General features: G+C 38.7%; 1 protein-coding gene across 3 annotated transcripts in view; it reads left to right on the plus strand.

Moving 5' to 3' along the window:
- The first annotated feature begins 6,906 nt into the window (after positions 1-6,906).
- UBAP2 (ubiquitin associated protein 2) overlaps positions 6,907-17,562 on the plus strand; it is a 91,555-nt gene continuing 80,899 nt past the window's right edge. For all 3 annotated transcript variants that reach the window (XM_026865331.1, XM_026865332.1, XM_026865333.1), the window contains exon 1: positions 6,907-6,928. The gene's annotated coding sequence lies outside the window, so the exon portion shown is untranslated. The remainder of the gene's footprint in view (positions 6,929-17,562) is intronic.

Raw genomic sequence — 17,562 nt, forward strand, 5'->3', positions numbered from 1 at the left:
TTCTCTACCTAGTCCTTCCTCACCCCTGAATATGTGTGGTTGCGGAGAATTGAAAGACAGGGCAGGGCTTTGCTATTGGGCTGGTTTATGTTGCATTTAAAACAAAACAAAACAAAAGACAGCCCTTCTGTATTTACTTTTGTTGCTGAAGAAAAATAGATCAATAAAGTGAGCTGGTAGAAACCCTCCTGCAAGAAACTGGATGTAGAAATGAATCTGGTACACCTTTGAGCCTCATGGTGAGGATCTTAGCTCTGATGTGAAACATTTAAAAATACGTGTTGAAATGTCTGCAGTGCTGTTGAATGCCACCTGGAAGCTGCTCAGGGTGAACCTTGTTTGAAGCTTTTCTCTTGTAGGTGTGCTAACGTCAGGAGCATGGACGTGCAGAGCCCTCTCAGTTATGTTCAGAAGAACATGCAGTCTTCTGGAACAGAAACTTCAGGTTTGGTGTGGAGCTGTGTAAGAAGTTCACGAGGGACAGCTCGCTTCGTCCCTAGCTACCAAGCAGCAGTCGGTCCCGTGTCATCTCAATTTGAGTAAATGCTGAAACACTTATAATACAGCGGTAGATCAAGGCGATAGCGTCTGGGGCCGTGGTGGCTGGTGAAATGGAGGGGCCTTCCTGGTGTGAGAGCAGCTGTGTTTTTCAAGAAGAGAAATTGGAGCTGGATGTGTGCAAAGGGAAGGGAGGGGGGGAGGATGTACAGGCCTGGAGGAGGAGTGCTTGCCATTGAAACGGAGTCCCTTCAGAGCAAACTGCAATGACTTGGTTTTCTGAGGCTTTGCTTTTTTAACATTTACCAAGCCCTTTTAGTGACTCCCTTGGTTATATCATGTTCTCTCTTGGAATCTGGGTTTGGATTCCTACCTGGCTGACTCAGTATTTATACCTGAGCTCAATCTCTCTGTGGTGGTTTGACCTAACTTGTTTAAAGAATTTATTTTTAACCTTACAATAGCTAACTTGAAAGCAGGCAAGGCTAAATCACTTTCCAGCATTAATGATGTTTTGGGACTCCTGGAGAGATACATGGAGAAACTGGATTAACTGGTGTAAACCAATTTTGATGCAGAGTCTGGAAAATGAGCCAGCTTTTGTGTTTATAAACTCAACAATCTGGGTAACTTGAGGGAGGAAGGAGTGGGAATTGGGCAAGCTCTATTCTGCTTTGTTCTAGTTGCAGTTTTATCTGTGTATTGATTTAAAAAAGTGTTCATAGTCATAAAAACAAAGGCATGGAAATTCAGAAATTTAGGCCATTTCATTTGCATTGTTTTCGCCAGTTCTCAAAAAAACTCCTGGTATCATGACTTGCAAAAGGATTTGACCATTAGAGGGACTTCGGAGTTATAGACCAGTCACTAATATGTAAGGAAGCTAAGGCAAAACCCAACAAAAAAATCTTGTCTGTTAACGGAGCTTTTTTTTTTTTTTTTGGTTAGTTCTTCCAATTCTTAAGTTGCTGTTTTAGAACCTAGAAACAATTTTTATGTTTTATATTTATTCCATGGACTCTTATGTGATGTCTTCCTCATAGAATGCCATAATTTGGTATTTTTATATTTGTTGCTGGTGTCCCCTTAGTGATACTGATCACAGCAGAATAGTATGCTGAGTAATAGTGCTTGAGAAATGTATGTATCATACACTGTTAATACCCTCTTAATAATTAGTATTGATAGTATTACTATTAATAGTAATGTTTACTTGCAATTTCAGTAATGCTTAATACCAGTACTTGGAATAGATTCTTCATGAAAGAATAGGAATACAACTTTATATCTTTCATTAATCTTTTATCTATTTATCTTTGTCTCTTACTTGGTTAAAGCACATGAGCAGGACTCTGATGATCAGTGTTCTGTGCTCGGGTTTGCAACAGCCTCATATGACTTTGGCAAAAGAGAAGCCAAGCGACTTGTCCCCGTTTTAAGGTGACAGATTAAAGAAACTCAGTGTTGTATTTGTCTACTTCAAAAGTACTGAGTGGAAGGTGCTAGAGGAAATACAAGTAATATCCACTTCAGTGTTGTTATTCCGCTGGAGCTTCTTGTTGAATTTTGTTTTTTTTCTGATACAGTCTGCTCACTTGTAGCCCATTACATCCTCTTTGCTTTTAGTAGAAGACCTAGTTTGAACATGTGCTGGTTTTCATACAACATTCGTAAACGGGTTATGCTCATTAAAGTGAGAGTCAGGATGAAGGATTGTAAAGTAGCTTCTTTGCAATTACTTAAAGTTCATGTTTTACAAAAATTGCACAAAGGGTTTCTCCGTTTTCTCTAGCATGAAAGTCCATGCTCTTTCATTTTGGCCATTTAATCTGGCAGTTTGTTGGGACTCCCTGCCCACCTGGAGCTCCTACATTCCATTTTGCATGAGTCCCTTCAACCCTCTCCCCCTCCTTGCTTCTCAGTGCTGCAAAGAGTAACAGGGACTAAAGGCAGATAGATGGAGGTGATACAGTCTGCCTAAGATCTCAGGGCTTGCTCAGCTTGTTGGTACTACATCACAACTCTTTTGCTGAGCATATTGTTTTATTTATGTTCTCTAGATTGTAAAACTTGTAAGATAGGTTATGTGAACATCTTTGTGCAGTTCCCTTGAATGAAGTTGTTTCTGCTCTCAGTTTTCTTGAATTTTTTTTTTTTTTTTTTGTCTAGCTATCTTTGTGAAAGCTGCAAGATACTGTGGCTTCTTTTGAAGGTAAACTTCTGAAGCTTTTTTCCTCTCCCTCCCCAGCTTCTTAAATCAGTCTTCCAACAGATGAGCTTAGAGAAGTGCTTACTTAACCTGAGTGTAGCATTTTACTATATTTCCCATATCGAGAGAGCTTTTATCTTTCTTGAGACTTACGGTTTGCCTGCAGTAGTACTCCTACAGTGAACTTCATGGTTTTGTTTTTTTATTTATCGTACAGCAAACACAGTTCATTCCAGACCTGTGGAATATGCAGGTTCAACAGAATTTGTGTTACAGAATCATTTAGTATTTGAATCCAAAGTTAAATGAAGAAAACACAAATACTTTGTTAACCTCCAGATTTGAATCATCAGGTTGCCCTTTTTATAACCTGGTTTAATGAGGGGAAACAAAGTCTTTCTAGTCTGTTAGGCAGCCCTGTGGTTGAAGGTGTAAAATTTAAATTCAGCAACTATGATCATATTCCTAAATACGAGAGGAAGTCTTTTTGCAGTTTTACTGTGTGTGGTGTAGGTTTCACCTATAATCTAGTTGTTTTTCTTATGACTAAAATACTGTTCCTGGAAGTAGGATGATGCTTTAGAGACTGTATTGAGATTGCTTTTGAGCAAAGAAAATGAAATTTTTTTGCCTACTCTGTATGTTTTGAGGATGGTGGATATAGTGATATAAAATGAAGCATATGGCTTCTGAAAGCTTTTTTGTTTCCTATTTCTATTTGGTTTTATATGTTAACTGAATCATAGCTATTTTATGGTAAACACTTGATATCTTCTATTACCATGTTACCCATGTTTCCCTGTATTTGAAGGCTATTGCTGATTCTTTTTTCTTATTTTCTTTCTGTATTTACATTCTTTCTTGATTTTCAAACTTGCATGTTGTCTTAGATGCAGTTTCAGCAGCATGAGTCTGAAAAGAATTCTGATGCCAAACCCTGTTGTGCTGTCAGGCTGTACATAATATATTGTATTCTAGAAATTCTGGTCCATGCTTTTGATGGGTTGTACCCCAAGGGACAGATGTCTTCTCTTGCTGGGCTTTTATTTCAGCTTTAAGTCCCACATTCTTCAGATCACTTGTGATCAGTTTGGAGACTTCCATAAGATGGGCCTAAGTTACTGATGTTAGCTTTGGGTGACTAAATGTGATGATGAGGAGCAGTACTGCATGTCCCTGTCTTGCGCTTCACTTTCTTTTAATAGGCACTGAATTAGTTTCTGAGTGTTTTGGACATGGGGTAAGTGCCAAGGGTAGATGTCTGAAATGCAGGTTAGAGAAAGATTGAAGTAGTAGTATGAGCTTGGTGAAGGCAAGTTAATGAGTAAGCAAAAGTAGATTTTTTTTTTTTTTCAGTGTTTGAGAAATCCTTATGCTTTCTGATACATGTCTTCAACCTGCTGCGTTTCTTTGCTGCTTCTTGATGTCCAGATAGCAGCTATGCTCAGGAACTTTTTTTGCATCTTAGGAAAAGGCACTTATCCTTCTCGAATAGTTCTCTGTTATGACTGCAAGTATAAAACTCCATGCAATTTTATACTGGTGCTTCAGTTTTCATTGTTTATACCATTTTACTTGTTGATGTGTGTTGCTGGATTTAAAGTCCCGGTGACTTCTACTATGCCTGATTTAATTGAAGATAGACATTCACTTGATTTTCTTCATACGACTGTTGGAGCAGAAATGCTAGATGTCCTTATTGAAGCTTGTGGGGCATTTTTGATAACAGCTTTTCTGTTATAGGACTTCCTTCCCTTTTTACTTCACTTAATCACGGACTGGCTGAGGTTGGCAGGGACCTTTGGAGTTCATCTTGTCTCCCCCTGCTCAAGCAGATTGTCCAGGACTCTGGACATTTTTTGAATATCTTCAAGGATGGAGTCTCCACCACCACACTGGGCAACCTCTGCCAGTACTTGGTCACTCTCACAGTAAAAAAGTGTTTCCTGATATTCAGATGGGGCCTCCCCATGTTTCTGTCTGTGCCTGTTGCCTCTGTTCCTGTCACGAGGCACCACTTGAAAGACCCTGGCTCTGTCTTTGCACCTTCCCTTTGGATATTCATTACCACTACCACACCCACCCCCCATCTCAAAAAAATAAAACGTTTCTCTACATTAAACTACTTGACATAGTCAAATCTGTAGTCCTTCGGGCAACATGTTCTTACATGCCTTTGAGAAGAAGGTGGATTAAGTATTGGATTTGGTAGGGGTGCTGGTAGTAGTAATTCATGACTCTTGATAGGTGGAGAAGTGGGTGGGTTTGGGATATGTACTTAGAGAAAGTTCTGTGAAAATGAAGTAAGATGCATATTTCAAATCCAAATAATTTCTGTGCTTGCAAATAAGAAGTAATTGGCTGTCTGGGCTCTAGCTGAAAGCTATAATTCAGCAATTCTGTAGAGAAGAAACAGGTCAAACATTTGATTGTCTGATAGTGATGAAATTGCCCAAGTCCTGTATAGGTTCTGTTGAGGAAGTGTGTGGATTGTAAATGATGGTTTAATGTACATACAGCATTTAGGAGACATTAGGCTGAGTACTTACTGTACTTCTGCATATTGCGCAATTCATTTTATGAAGCTGTGTGCATTAAAAATATTTTTCAAGTACTTTTTAATGAGAGTAAAGTCAAAACTTTGCAGAATTACATGAGTCCTGGTAAATTAGAAGTGAACTGGATCAGCCTATTTCTCCTATGCTTGCAAATCCAGCCCTCCTATCCCAAATCCCTAGGACCCTCACAATTGTAGACAGAGGTTAAAATAAAGTTAGATGGTTAAAATTACTTCATAGTTAGGGATATTGAATCTGAGAAGTGCTGGAATGGCTTTTTTAGTACCGTCCTGAATGAAACATCAGTGAAATTTAGTTTCTGCTAGGGAAACCTACCTGAAGTATTTTTATGACTGATCTCCCTTGATGATTGTGTGGATTGCTAGGTAGTGCTTTTGAGTACCTCAGTCATGGGAGAGAGGGAGGTGAAAATGTATAACTTCTACATTTCTTCTCAATAAACAAATTCATTAAAATAACTGATCAGCCAAAGGCATCCTAAGTGTTTCACCAGATATGAAATGACCCACTTATAAAATATGATAAAACATAGGGCAAGAAACCACAGAGCCATCTCTTTTCAGCTGATTTTAATATCTAAGCAAAACTTGAACATAAAAACATACTGAGTGAGGCATCTTACCTTGCAGGCCAGAGCAAGCAGGTTTTGAACACTGGAGTTGACTGTGGTAACTAAAACCTTTTTCACCTAGCAAAAAAAAGTAGCTGAGACTGGAGCTCAATGTAGCAACTGGAGTCAGTGTTGTTTTCCTCACCAGGACTTTGTTAAGGAGGGATGGATGGCCAGGAACTGGTTTTATGGTTGTAGGTCCCCTTTATCAACAGACCCTGGTTGAAAAACTGACATCCAGCTCTTCCTCCACTTCAAGTTGCTCCACAGTATTGTAGAAAAGTTGGGATCAGTTGGTAGGCTGTTCTTCTGATGGTACGTTCTCTCCTTGACTTGACAGGTCCTGATGGAGTAAGAGAGAGGGACAGAATGAGTTGCCTGTGGAGGCGCAGGAGGAAGATAAGGCTTGAGGGTAGTTACAAGACAGGTTTGGGTCAGAGGGGGGAAACAAGGTAGTTTAGTATTCTTGATCACGGATATGACAGGTTGCTACTTTGATTTGTTTAAATTATCTGGAGTCTGGCTCATAGGAGTAGAAATCAAATGGTTAATGCTGGGGAACCTTAGGTGTGTCTTTACAAACAAACAAAATTCCTGCTTTGATGAAGTGGGCTGGAAGTGAGTAAGGAAATAACTTCAGGAAAGATGAACCTGGTGAAGTACTTGTGGAGGAGAAGGGGTCTCTGTTCTCCTCATCCCTTTTGGCTATTTAATCTGTGCTGTGAATTATTTGACACTGACTGTGTTTCAGCCTTTTGAAACAGTGTTGCTGGTGGTTGTTGGGGCTTCAGTAATGGGAACTGGAAAGCTGAAAGATTGCTTTGCATCATCTGGTATTCCTATAAAAGCATTTCTGATCTGCATTTATGGGCATATGCAATACAGCACTGACGAGTTCACTTCTTTCCCAGAAGTTTGTATATGAACAGATACGCTGTGAAATACTGTGAAAGTTTTTGAAAATAATCTTTTTGTTCTTTTTTAAGGGAGAAATGTTGAAGGGGATAAGGTATCTCTTCTGGCACTCTGATGGTAGGAAAGTTAGCTCTGTTTAGAGATTCATTTAGTTGTTCTGTTGAATAAAATGAGACCGTTACCACTTCTTACATTTCCTGAAAAATGTCAACTTCAGACTTCTCAATTTCTCTGCTAGGTGAAGTGACCTCATATAAGCATAGCTCAAACACTGTGCTAGACTTTGCTAAAATGTATGTCTAAACTATGCTTATTTTATTAAAGCCTGAAAGTATTGAACAGGAGACAACATGTAAGAGGCTGAAAATAGAGCTTTACACCAAGTTTGTTTATCCAAATGTGTATTTGGGTATTACGACTTCCTCATATTTAATGCTAGTATAATATTTATGGCTAGAGAGGTGTGGAGCTCTGCTTTCTTGAAATCTTAAAGACCAGCTTGGAAGAAATGGTATGCTTAGCTCTCCCAGGACTTGTCATGAATTGTCTTTCCAAGCAGTTCAGCTTCTGGGACATATCAAAGCTTACTGAAAACTGAACAACAGTATTTAGCCTCCACCCTCTTTTTCAGAAGTTGTATGTATTTTTAAAATGACCCAAATTTCTCATTAAAAGAAAGAAGTGGAAAGTTGCCCTCAATTTATTTTTCCAAAAACTGTATAAAAGCAAAATTTTTATTAAACTTCAGACCAGTTAAAGGAAAAAAAAAAAAACAACCAAAAAAAAAAACCCTCCTTAAAAGCTCGTCTTAAAGAAGATGCTGGGAATATTTTCCAATTGAATTTAAATTCAAAACATCACAGCTCCAAGACTCTCAAGGTTAACCAAAATATTACGTGTTTCTGGAACTTAGACTTAAGTCTTTCACAGCAATTGGATCTCTATCTAAAGTTCTGGAAGAGTTCAGCCAAAGAAATACTTGTTTACAGCATGAGAATTTTAGATTGACATCAGTGTACTTCTAACTCTTAAACAACAACTTGCATTTCAGTCATGTTAAAATCTCTGTTGACAAGCAAGTTACAGATAAACATTTATTTAGTTTTAGTAGCCTCTGAAGTAAAATTACAGCCTTTTGTGAATTCACTTAATGTCTAAAGTTGACTTTTTTTTTGACTCATCAGGTTTAATCCTAGTTTTTCTTCTCACTTAATGTCATTGCATTCCTGGAGCTCTTTGATTAATTCATTTTTAAAATTTGATATGAATTGTGATGATTCAGTTAAAGCATTTTGTTCTCAAATGTGCTTGTATATTAGGATATACATTAACATCTGACTGATCATCTCTGATATGGAAGGTCTTGCTCTTGATGCCTTGTGTTCTGGGAATTTTCTGGGTTTCATTCATTGTGTATATAGCATTTGAGAACTTAGAATGATTTTAAGGGAAGTTATGTCTCTGGCTTTGGGAATGAGATAATTTATTTAAACATGTTTTTTCCTTCCCTTTCTTCTTTCTCTGGCAGAAAATTCTGAAAAGAGCACCATGTTTTTCTTGAATGTATTTGTAACTCTTCAAATGGAATGAATATGAATATTCATGAATAAGTGGAAGTTCTTCACCTTAAAGTTGCTGTTCTCAGCAGTTGCATATATACTCAGTGATGTTTAAGTGTAGTGTATTGAGAGCTGTTTTATCCCATTCTATCATTCTTGCATTTGATCCTGCAAAGAAATTCCTGTCATGCAGTTGTGACCCCACGGTAACTTCCATGACAACACATCTCAAAAACTCAGACTTCATGGCAGGGTTCTTTTGGGGTATCAAAACTAAGGTCATGATAACACTTCCTGCTTCAGAGTTTTAGAGCACAGCAACAGGTTTGATAAGTATTGTTTTTCAAATTTTAGACAGGGGAAAATGGAGGGACCAAAAGGTCAGTACCTACTTAGATAAGGCTCATATGCTGTCCTGGTTTCAGCTGGGATAGTTAATTTTATTCCTGGGAGCCAGTACAGTGTTGTGTTTTGGATTTACTGTAAGAATAATGTTGATCGCACACCGATGTTAGTTGTTGCTAAGTAGCACTTACCCTAAGTTAAGGATTTTTCAGTTTCCTGTGCTCTACCAGTGAGTAGGTGCACAAGAATGTGGGAGGGAGCATGGCCAGGATAGCAGACCCCAACTAGCCAAAGGGATATTCCATACCACAGAACGTCGTGCCCAGTATAGAAACTGGGGGGAGTTGGCTGGGAGAGGCGAATCGCTACTCGGGCACTGGCCAGTGGATTATGAGCAACCGATTGTGCATCACTTGTCTTCTCTTGGGTTTTGTTTCTCTTTCTTTTACATTAATTTTCATTATTTTTTTTAATTATTATTTTATTTTAGTTATTAAACTTTTAATCTCAACCTGCAAGTTTTACTTTTTTTCTGATTCTTCTCCCCACTGGGAGGGGGAAGGAATGAGCAAGTGGCTGTGTGGTGCTTAATTGCTGTCTGGGCTTAAACCACAACCTACGCTTTCAAAAAAACCACACTAAACCCCTGCAGAACTGCAAGTTCAGTGTCCTGAAACTAAGATGGTGACCAGCTTTGATTACAGTTTTAGGTAAATGCTGCCTTCTGTGTGTGTTTGTATTTTTGTCCCTATCAGAGCGGGTATGGAGAATGACAAGTTTCATTGTTTCTTTTATTATTTTTGTTTTCACTTTATTGTAGTGAGTCAAGGTTGTCTTACTAGTTTTCAAAAAGCCATGATTTGAGCAGTATACTTGAACTTGAAAAAGAGTCTATGTGTGTTAAATTGAGAACACATTTAGGGCATCATACTGTTCTGTATTTTAAACTTGCCTACCGTTGGTTTTTCAATTTATTTACAGTGTCATCTTGCCTTTTACAGCAAGTGTGCTTAACGGTCCCCTGTTTTGTTAGAATTTTAAAATAAGATTCTTTAAATGACTAAAAATTACTATTGTGATTAAAAAGATGTTACTTAAGTTTGTAATACAATTTTTAAAATTTTCAATATTTTATCTTGGTTATCCCTGGCTTATCCTTTGATTGACTTCTGTTTTCATATATCTTTTTGGATTGCTTGGAGAAAATTGATGTTTACAACACATCTTCTGCTGAAATACTTTTAAAGGTTATCATTGCCAAACCATTCACTGAAGCAATTTGTTCAGTGAAGTTTTTATAGGTGCAGTATGATCTATAAAGCTGATACCTGTAATATTTTCATGCTGTTGATAGAGTTGAATGCTGCAATTAGCAAAATGTGTATTCCAGGTGCATTCTCAGAATTCACAGGTCTACTGAGGGTGAGGTGCTGCAATTAATATAAGTAAGCTGTTTCAGAAACCAAGACTTGAAGAGTGAAAGTCCCTTTTCTGTCAGAAGCGAGTAACTTCATCTTGCAGCAAAGTGCGTCATCTTTTAGACCGATGGTAAAATAGACAGGTGACCAATATCTTCTTGGGATGTTTTATAAAACAGATTTTCTGCTTAGGCATTTTAATACTGCACAGTATATAAACCCCAGAGGCATACCTCTGTGGAATCGGGCTGTTACTGATTACTGTGCTGTGCTAAACTAACTCAGCAGAATACAAAGACTTGTTTAAAAGGGAAAGTAAGCTTTAAGAAAATAAGCAAATCTCTGGGAAGAGGACTTTCTTAATGGTCTATCAATAGGAAGGAAGTTTTGAAAAAAACCTCCTTTATATGCTCGTTCAGATTTTGCAAGCTTTAAAAAAATTCTTTGCACTGTTCTTCAATTAATTATAAGCTAATCTGGCTTGGAAAGAAATGGTGGAGGAGAGTGAGAACCTCCTGCTGGAGACAGAAAATGCATGGCAGCCAAACAACATTTAAGTCAGTCCAGACTTTCATAAAAAGATAAAGATGAGGAGCCAGAACAGTGATTGTAGGTCTTAGAAGATGCCTATGGGTGGTGTGTCGTGTGTGTGTGTCCCACTTATGTTGGAGAGAAAATACGTATTGAATTGAGTGCAATAAACCTTTGGGGAATTTGACATCATATGTGAGCAGCTTGTCTCTTTGGTATTTTTCTCTTAAAAGGTTAAGAAATAAGAATTGGGAAATTAATTTTGCTTTTTTTAATATTAAACACTTGAGAACAGCCTAGATGACTTTATTCTTGCTTTTAGATTTGTAATCTGTGTGGTGGGCTCTTTTATTTACCTGGTCCTTTTTAGCATGTTGTACATTGAAGTTGTAAAGATTGTTAGTCCTTCATCTCTTTGGATAATTTGGTATTGTTTTGGTGTGGATCAGATAGACTTGCCCTCAGGTAAACTTCTGGAATGGTGGAACAAGACAAGTGATTTTACATGTGACACCAAGTTGAGAAGTTGTGATTGTCATGAAAGTAATGTTCAAAATCAAGTGGGAAAGCTTGGGCTAAAACAAAAGTTTTCTGACTGAAACAGGTCAAGATGAGTATTAGTATCAAAGGAAACTAATCAAACCCACCTTGTTTAAAACTAGACAAAATGCTAACCAACAGTCTTGAGCATAGAAGGAGCAATCCAGAGGAGGTAGAGAAATAAAAGTCATCTCTTAGGGCTTTCAGTTCTTGGTGCTGTTTCAGTGGCTGCTTGTCTTTGAGCACCTGACAATAAGGTAGAAAAAAGGACTCCGTTTCTTTCAGCATTTCATTTTGGAAAGCTAAAGTAAACCAAATGGCTGTGAATTTTCATCAAGATTTTATGCATGGTAAAAGCATAAGATTGTGAAGGAAGGAAGCCTTTAATACTGCCTTAGAAACTATTGTTTCCCGTCCTCCTGTAACTTTATATTCAGTTGTATACATAACTGTGAAAAAAGCTAGGTTTTTAATTTGGTGGATTCTCCTCTTGCCTAAGATGAACCTTTAGAAGTATCATCACTTGAAGGAAAATTATAGAAAGGTATTCTAGAATGTCTTGCTTTATTTAAAAATAGTTTTCAGCAAGACTCCTGGTTTTCTTTGGTTTTCCGATTTATGTGAGTGTATCACGAGCAGTGATCTGTACTGGTCGTCTTCCTTCACTACCTAGTTCAAAGTGTGGGGCTCTGTACAGGTGCAGGAATGGTACCTGGGCTCTTTGGTGTTGCTACCAAAACTCTGAAGCTAGAGTGAAAAATCTGATACCACGAGGTTTTTAACAAATTTTATAGTTACAGCCTTCATGATTACTTGGTTGCATTTGCTTTTATATCACTTGTGGCTTGTAATTTAACCATTGGCTTTGTTGTGAGTGTTGGTAATGTGATCTGATGAGTGTCACAAGTCTGAATTAATCCTCCCCTACAAACCTTTTCTTTATGGTTGCACTTTCTACATTGTTCCTCGTGTCAATTCTAGTGTGAATTAACAAGGTGCCCTTTCTTTTTGATGCATTTGAGTGTGTTTCCGCTAGTGTCAGAATGTAACAAATGTCTCGGCTCTTGCTCAGCTATTTTTAGTCCTGTTGCTTGTATCTGTTTCTATTCAGACGATTTCTTTGGAAGCCGTTCCAGGAGAGTGCGGTTTGGCGACGCGGGAGGGAGCCGGAGGGGGCAGGGAGAGCACAAGCGCTGAGCATGTTCGTGATCTGGCGGCGAGATGTCCGGCGCCGAGTGCTGCTTCCTGTGTGCCACCTTGTTTACAAGGACCCACTCAAACCGAGCTCCCCCTTCTGCGCGTTGTCCTGGCTCTGAGAGTCCCCGCTTGTTAGCTGTGTCTGCCAGTTGGAGTACCTGGGTGTGGGACAGCTTGAATCTTCTTACTGGGTTTGTTTCTCTGTGTAAAGAGCAAGTAATTTTAGGGGCTGTTTAGATATGGGCTGTTATATCAGAGTGAATAGCTGAAACACACATTTTTGGAGTTTAACAGCCAAAACCAACAGTTCTCAGTTCGTGTCATTTTCCCTGATCCTGTTGCAGTTCAGCATCTTTCTTTGTTCTGAGACCAGTTTAATCTGGATTAACTTTCCTAATAAATTTTATTAGAAGTTTTTTTTTGTTATTTAACAGCTGGTTTTAGTTTTGGTTTTTTTTTCCCCCTTTGTTTGCTGTTGCATGAATTACTCATCTTGTGGGTACAGCTAGCTGTTGATGTAACAGTGATGATTGACAGGAGGGTGATCCGCTGAAAGTTGGTAGTTTTTAACTGTTGTGTCTTATGGTCTTTGATGTATGCTTGTAGCTGATATATATACTGACATAGCCCAATCTTAAACTGTTTTTAAACTGTCCTGCTGACATTGGCACTAGAGGCGTGTGGGGAATACTAGTTTTGGGACAAGTCAGTCACAGTTAATACGGGAAGGTTGTAAGTCCTGTGTAACTTTGGTGATGCACTTCAATCTTATCTGAGATGCTTTGGCAACTTAAATATATTTTTGTTGTTGTAGTATTGGTAGTTCAACCAGAGTGTGCCCTGAGATCATATGTTCTTCCATGTATTCTTTGAACAGAACATCTATAACTTGTTTAGCTCGTACTCTGCAGCTGTTTCCTCACCTACATATATGTGTGTGTATTTGTGCCCTGAGCTTACTTGGGCTTCTAGTTAACCCCTGAGTTCATCCCAGATAGTCTGGAAAGCTGTTCAAATTATTACAGTCTGCAGAGGCTTTGCCTTGTGATTTTTTTTGGGGGGAGGGAGCCATCTGAAGAACTTCGAAGTCACCCAGCCTTGTCTTCCTGGATGAGTCTGTCTGGATTTCCTCTTTTTTCCCCTCTAAGGGACTGCTATGAGTTTTAATGAGCTGGCAGAGGGAGACAGATTTCTCAAGGTGGGGCTTCTGACAGGGAAAGGATGATTGTTTGAGTGTATTATTTCTGTGAAAGTGAAATTCAAAAATGACCAGTGAAAGCATTGAATATTTAGTTGTGTGTACAAAATCATTAAAGATTTCTTTTGGTGGCCAAATTTCTTTAGGGTAATTTGAGTCTCTAATGTGTGAAACTGAATGCAGACAGGTACTTCTCTGGCTGGGGGAAAGGACTGTATTCTAGATTACCATAGACTGTGTTAGTCAGGCTGGGCTAATGCTGGTTGATTATAGCGTACTCATATTTGGATAGAAAGACCTCCGAATTTTTGTAAGTGTATTCTTCACTGAAAGTTACTGAATGCTAACAGGTATTCAGGAGGCTGGGCATTAAGGAGTGTTCCTTGGTAAAGGTGGTACAAGTGTCGTCTTTTGCTCCTGGTGATCAAAAGACTATGTATGCCGTAAGGTAGTGATATATTAAAGGTCACTCTGCTGGCAAGAGTCCCTTCCTGGGAATTTTTTATTTTTTAAAACGCCTATAAGTAATTTTTAATATTTGGGGGTTTTTGTCATGTGTGGAGGGCCTGACCAGGATCAAGTCTTGCTGTACTGGATCCCAGGAAAACAAAACGTGAAAACTTACATTTTGGCGATGTTGTAATGGTGTGTGGCTGCTGAAATGCAAGTTCCCCCTTTCCTCATGAACTTGATCCCTATCCCTTGTGTCAGATTCAGCAGTTGTATAGCCACATAGTTTTCCACTGGATAAGCTTATTCAACTGACTCACTGTTTTGTTTTAGAGGGTTTAGTATGCTCTTGGGTCAGCTCACTAAACCTACTCCCTCTGCAGCTGCAGGACTGTAAGTCTGATTGAAGGGAAGTAGCAATATTATGTGGTTAAGGCGTGGGGGAGCAGGAATGCCATTTCTGGTGACGACTCACAGTTGCGTGGTATTAGATGTGAGCTGAAACATGATTTTAATGGAATAAACTATTTTGGTTATACCTGCACTATGGACTGAACTTTGAATGATTAAACAACCAGGTCCCAGATGGGAATTAAAATGCTAGTCAAGTGTTTTGACCCAAACTCTGCTCAGCCATCCTCCACTTGTGTCTGACCAGGAGGGCTGTGTTAGTTCTGGCTGCAGAGGGTAATGATTTTCAACCCTGAAAAACCTGCTAGTTCAGTTTTTTCCTCAGCTGCAATAAACCTTTCCTTTTGCAAAGTACTAGTTAATGTTTTTTACAAGCCTTCTAGTTAATGCAGTGTATAATTCAGAGTGAGTATTTTGTTGCAGGGTGTGACTAGGCTGTAGCTCTGCTAGCTGCTGCTGTGTTGGAAGTTGTAGACACTGTAGTGCCCGTTCACTGGGCACTTACCAGGATACCTTGGGAGGGAAAACACAAAGGGCTTACCTCTTCTTTTTTTCTTCATTGATTGTTCCTTTTTGGGGGGGGACACAAACACAGAGAAACAGGTATGAGGAGGAAATTTGCAATACTGATGGTTCTTCGCAACTAAATGTAGCATTGGTGGAATAAACAGTGAGTAACTGTGTATTGACTTGGCTAATGTTTTATCTCCTTAGGCTAAAAAATCAGAGAGCAGAGGACGGAAATGGAGGTGTTCCTTTTCTACTGTAGCAAGAGGAAGTAGAGTGTGTGCATGACTGTGCAAGCACTGGGAACCAGCTGATACAGAGAAACGATTACTTGTTTTGAGATTTATTTACTTATAGAAAACTGCTTAGAAATGTATTTACTTATTTATAGCAAGTTATAGTATTTTTTAAAATATTACTAGGAATCCTGCTTGCCCAGACTGTTCTGTGGAATTTTACCAAGGACTACTGTGTTCATCAAAACAAAGCAGTTCACTGTGAAAATCTACCAAGGATTACAATGTTCAGCAAAATAGTATACTTTTTTTCCTTGAGATACTGAGTCAGTTGACAGTTCAGGACAGCATATGGTCAGTGACGGGAATACATTACCTCTTTTACTTTGATGACTTTTAGAGCGGGTTTGCATAAGAAAAACTTCTCTGTGACAGAGGGCAAGAAATGAGGTCCTTCCATCAAAGATGACAGGAACAGGAATTTAATTTTTCCTTCAGGCTTTAGAATAATACCAGGACAGTCCAGAACTTTTCTTAAGGTATTCCTCAGCAGAGAAACATACTTCAAAGCTGAACTTGCTGTTGCCCCTTCCTCACAGGATCCCCACAATCTTTGGTTTTCAACGAGGATTCCTGTTTTTTAGATATTATATTTTGATGTGGACCAGTGCAGCCTTTTTTTTATTGTCTAGTTCATGGCAACAACAGTGGTCTGGTCTGTGTTATAGTCTAGTAAGATCCTTTAGTTCTAATAGTCCTGAGAGTCATGCTTAGATAGAAAACAACATGCACTTTTGGTCTAATTGGGTCTCTGTTACTTAAAGTTTCATTACAATGTTAAGTGCTGGTAACCAGTGCATCTTGCAGGTTCTTGCAAAGATGGGGCTTGTAACTAATTAGGACAGGCAGCAAGGCTTTATTCCTTATGCATGTGTAGGTCCAGCCAGTTGCTATCTAAAATAGTGTACTTGCAGAAAGGCAACAAAAAATGAGGATCTTTTTGTGTAAAAGATTAAGATCTATTTGTATATATTTTTTTTGTCTTCCTTTGTACAACATTTGCTCAGGAATACTAATCTTTGAAATTAACTTTTTTTTTGTGGTAGTGAGAAATTATTGGTATCTGTAGAACAGGGTATGTTTTTTGCTAATTATATGTTGACTTGGCAGAATAGTAATTTCAACTAATACCTCAATGGGTTTTAGGAAAGGTGGGTAAGAGTATTCACTTGTTTATTCGGTATGCTTTGCTAACACAACTGGAAGTGTGTATATTAGTTCATATGTTTGCACTGGTACTCTGGCCCCTCTCAGCAATCCTCTTTTCTTGGTAAAACATGAGACCATACACATAGTACACTTTCTTCTGTGGTATTCTGCCACTGATACAAGTCTGCTCCTGGCCATCAGTATTTTTCCTGTTTACAATAGAAGACGGTAAGATGAGATGTGAATCCTCCCAGGATCCATAAGCTCAGGTTCAGTATTGTTGGCTTGGGGCAGTACAGACATGGAGTCATCAGTACTGTTCCTGAGGAACATCTGACTCTTGCAAACTCTTTTCCCCTTTCAAGAAGTAATAAAGGTGGTGAGATACTTTAGACAACAACAGTTGAGGGAAATGCATTATGTCGATGCTTTGCAGACATATTTTTTTCTCCACTCTTTCCTTATGCTCATGTCATGCTACTGCTGTAGCAGTAAAATCTAGACTTGTTGTACGTGTACAGTAGTCATGCCATCATGAGGCAGTGTCCTGCAGCCTTTTCCCAGCTCTGTCATTGTGAGAAAGCCTTGACTGAGTAGCTTTGTGTTTAGACTATAAAAAAAGTCACACTTCTAAGGTGTTCACAGAGATTTCTTCAGTGTTCTATCACAGCTCCTTGTCCAGAGAGTCAAGAAGATAACTTTCTTGAGACAACCTCAAAGAATCAAAGCCATGTTTTGTTCAGCTGATGTAATTGAATATTTAACTTCAGAAGGATTCTTGAAACTTAGGTGGTATTTCTGTGCATGGTCTGTCCCTGGAAGTTCAGCAGCTGATTTACTGTGTCTTGTGGGGCTTGCAACCCTTTAAAGTCAATATATATTGTGTGTATCTCAGGCTTTTCCGATTTCTTTGAGTCTTAAGAACTAGATTTCTTGCCAAAAGAAAGTTGAACAAAAGATCAGAGAAATCATTATGATAGCTTTAAAAACCTGCTTTTTGTGTTGATAAGCATTCAGTTAACTCTTTGATACTTTATTTTGCCCTTTTCTTTCTAAAATCCGAAGCAAGAATCCAACTAAGTGTGCTGGATAAGACTTATGGTATGGAGACTTTGGGAGGGGGTGGGATGTGGTCTCTGGGAAAGTTGGG

The sequence above is a fragment of the Athene cunicularia genome (assembly GCF_003259725.1).
Source record: "Athene cunicularia isolate RWA chromosome Z unlocalized genomic scaffold, athCun1 chrZ_part1, whole genome shotgun sequence".
NCBI classification, from domain to species: Eukaryota; Metazoa; Chordata; class Aves; order Strigiformes; family Strigidae; genus Athene; species Athene cunicularia.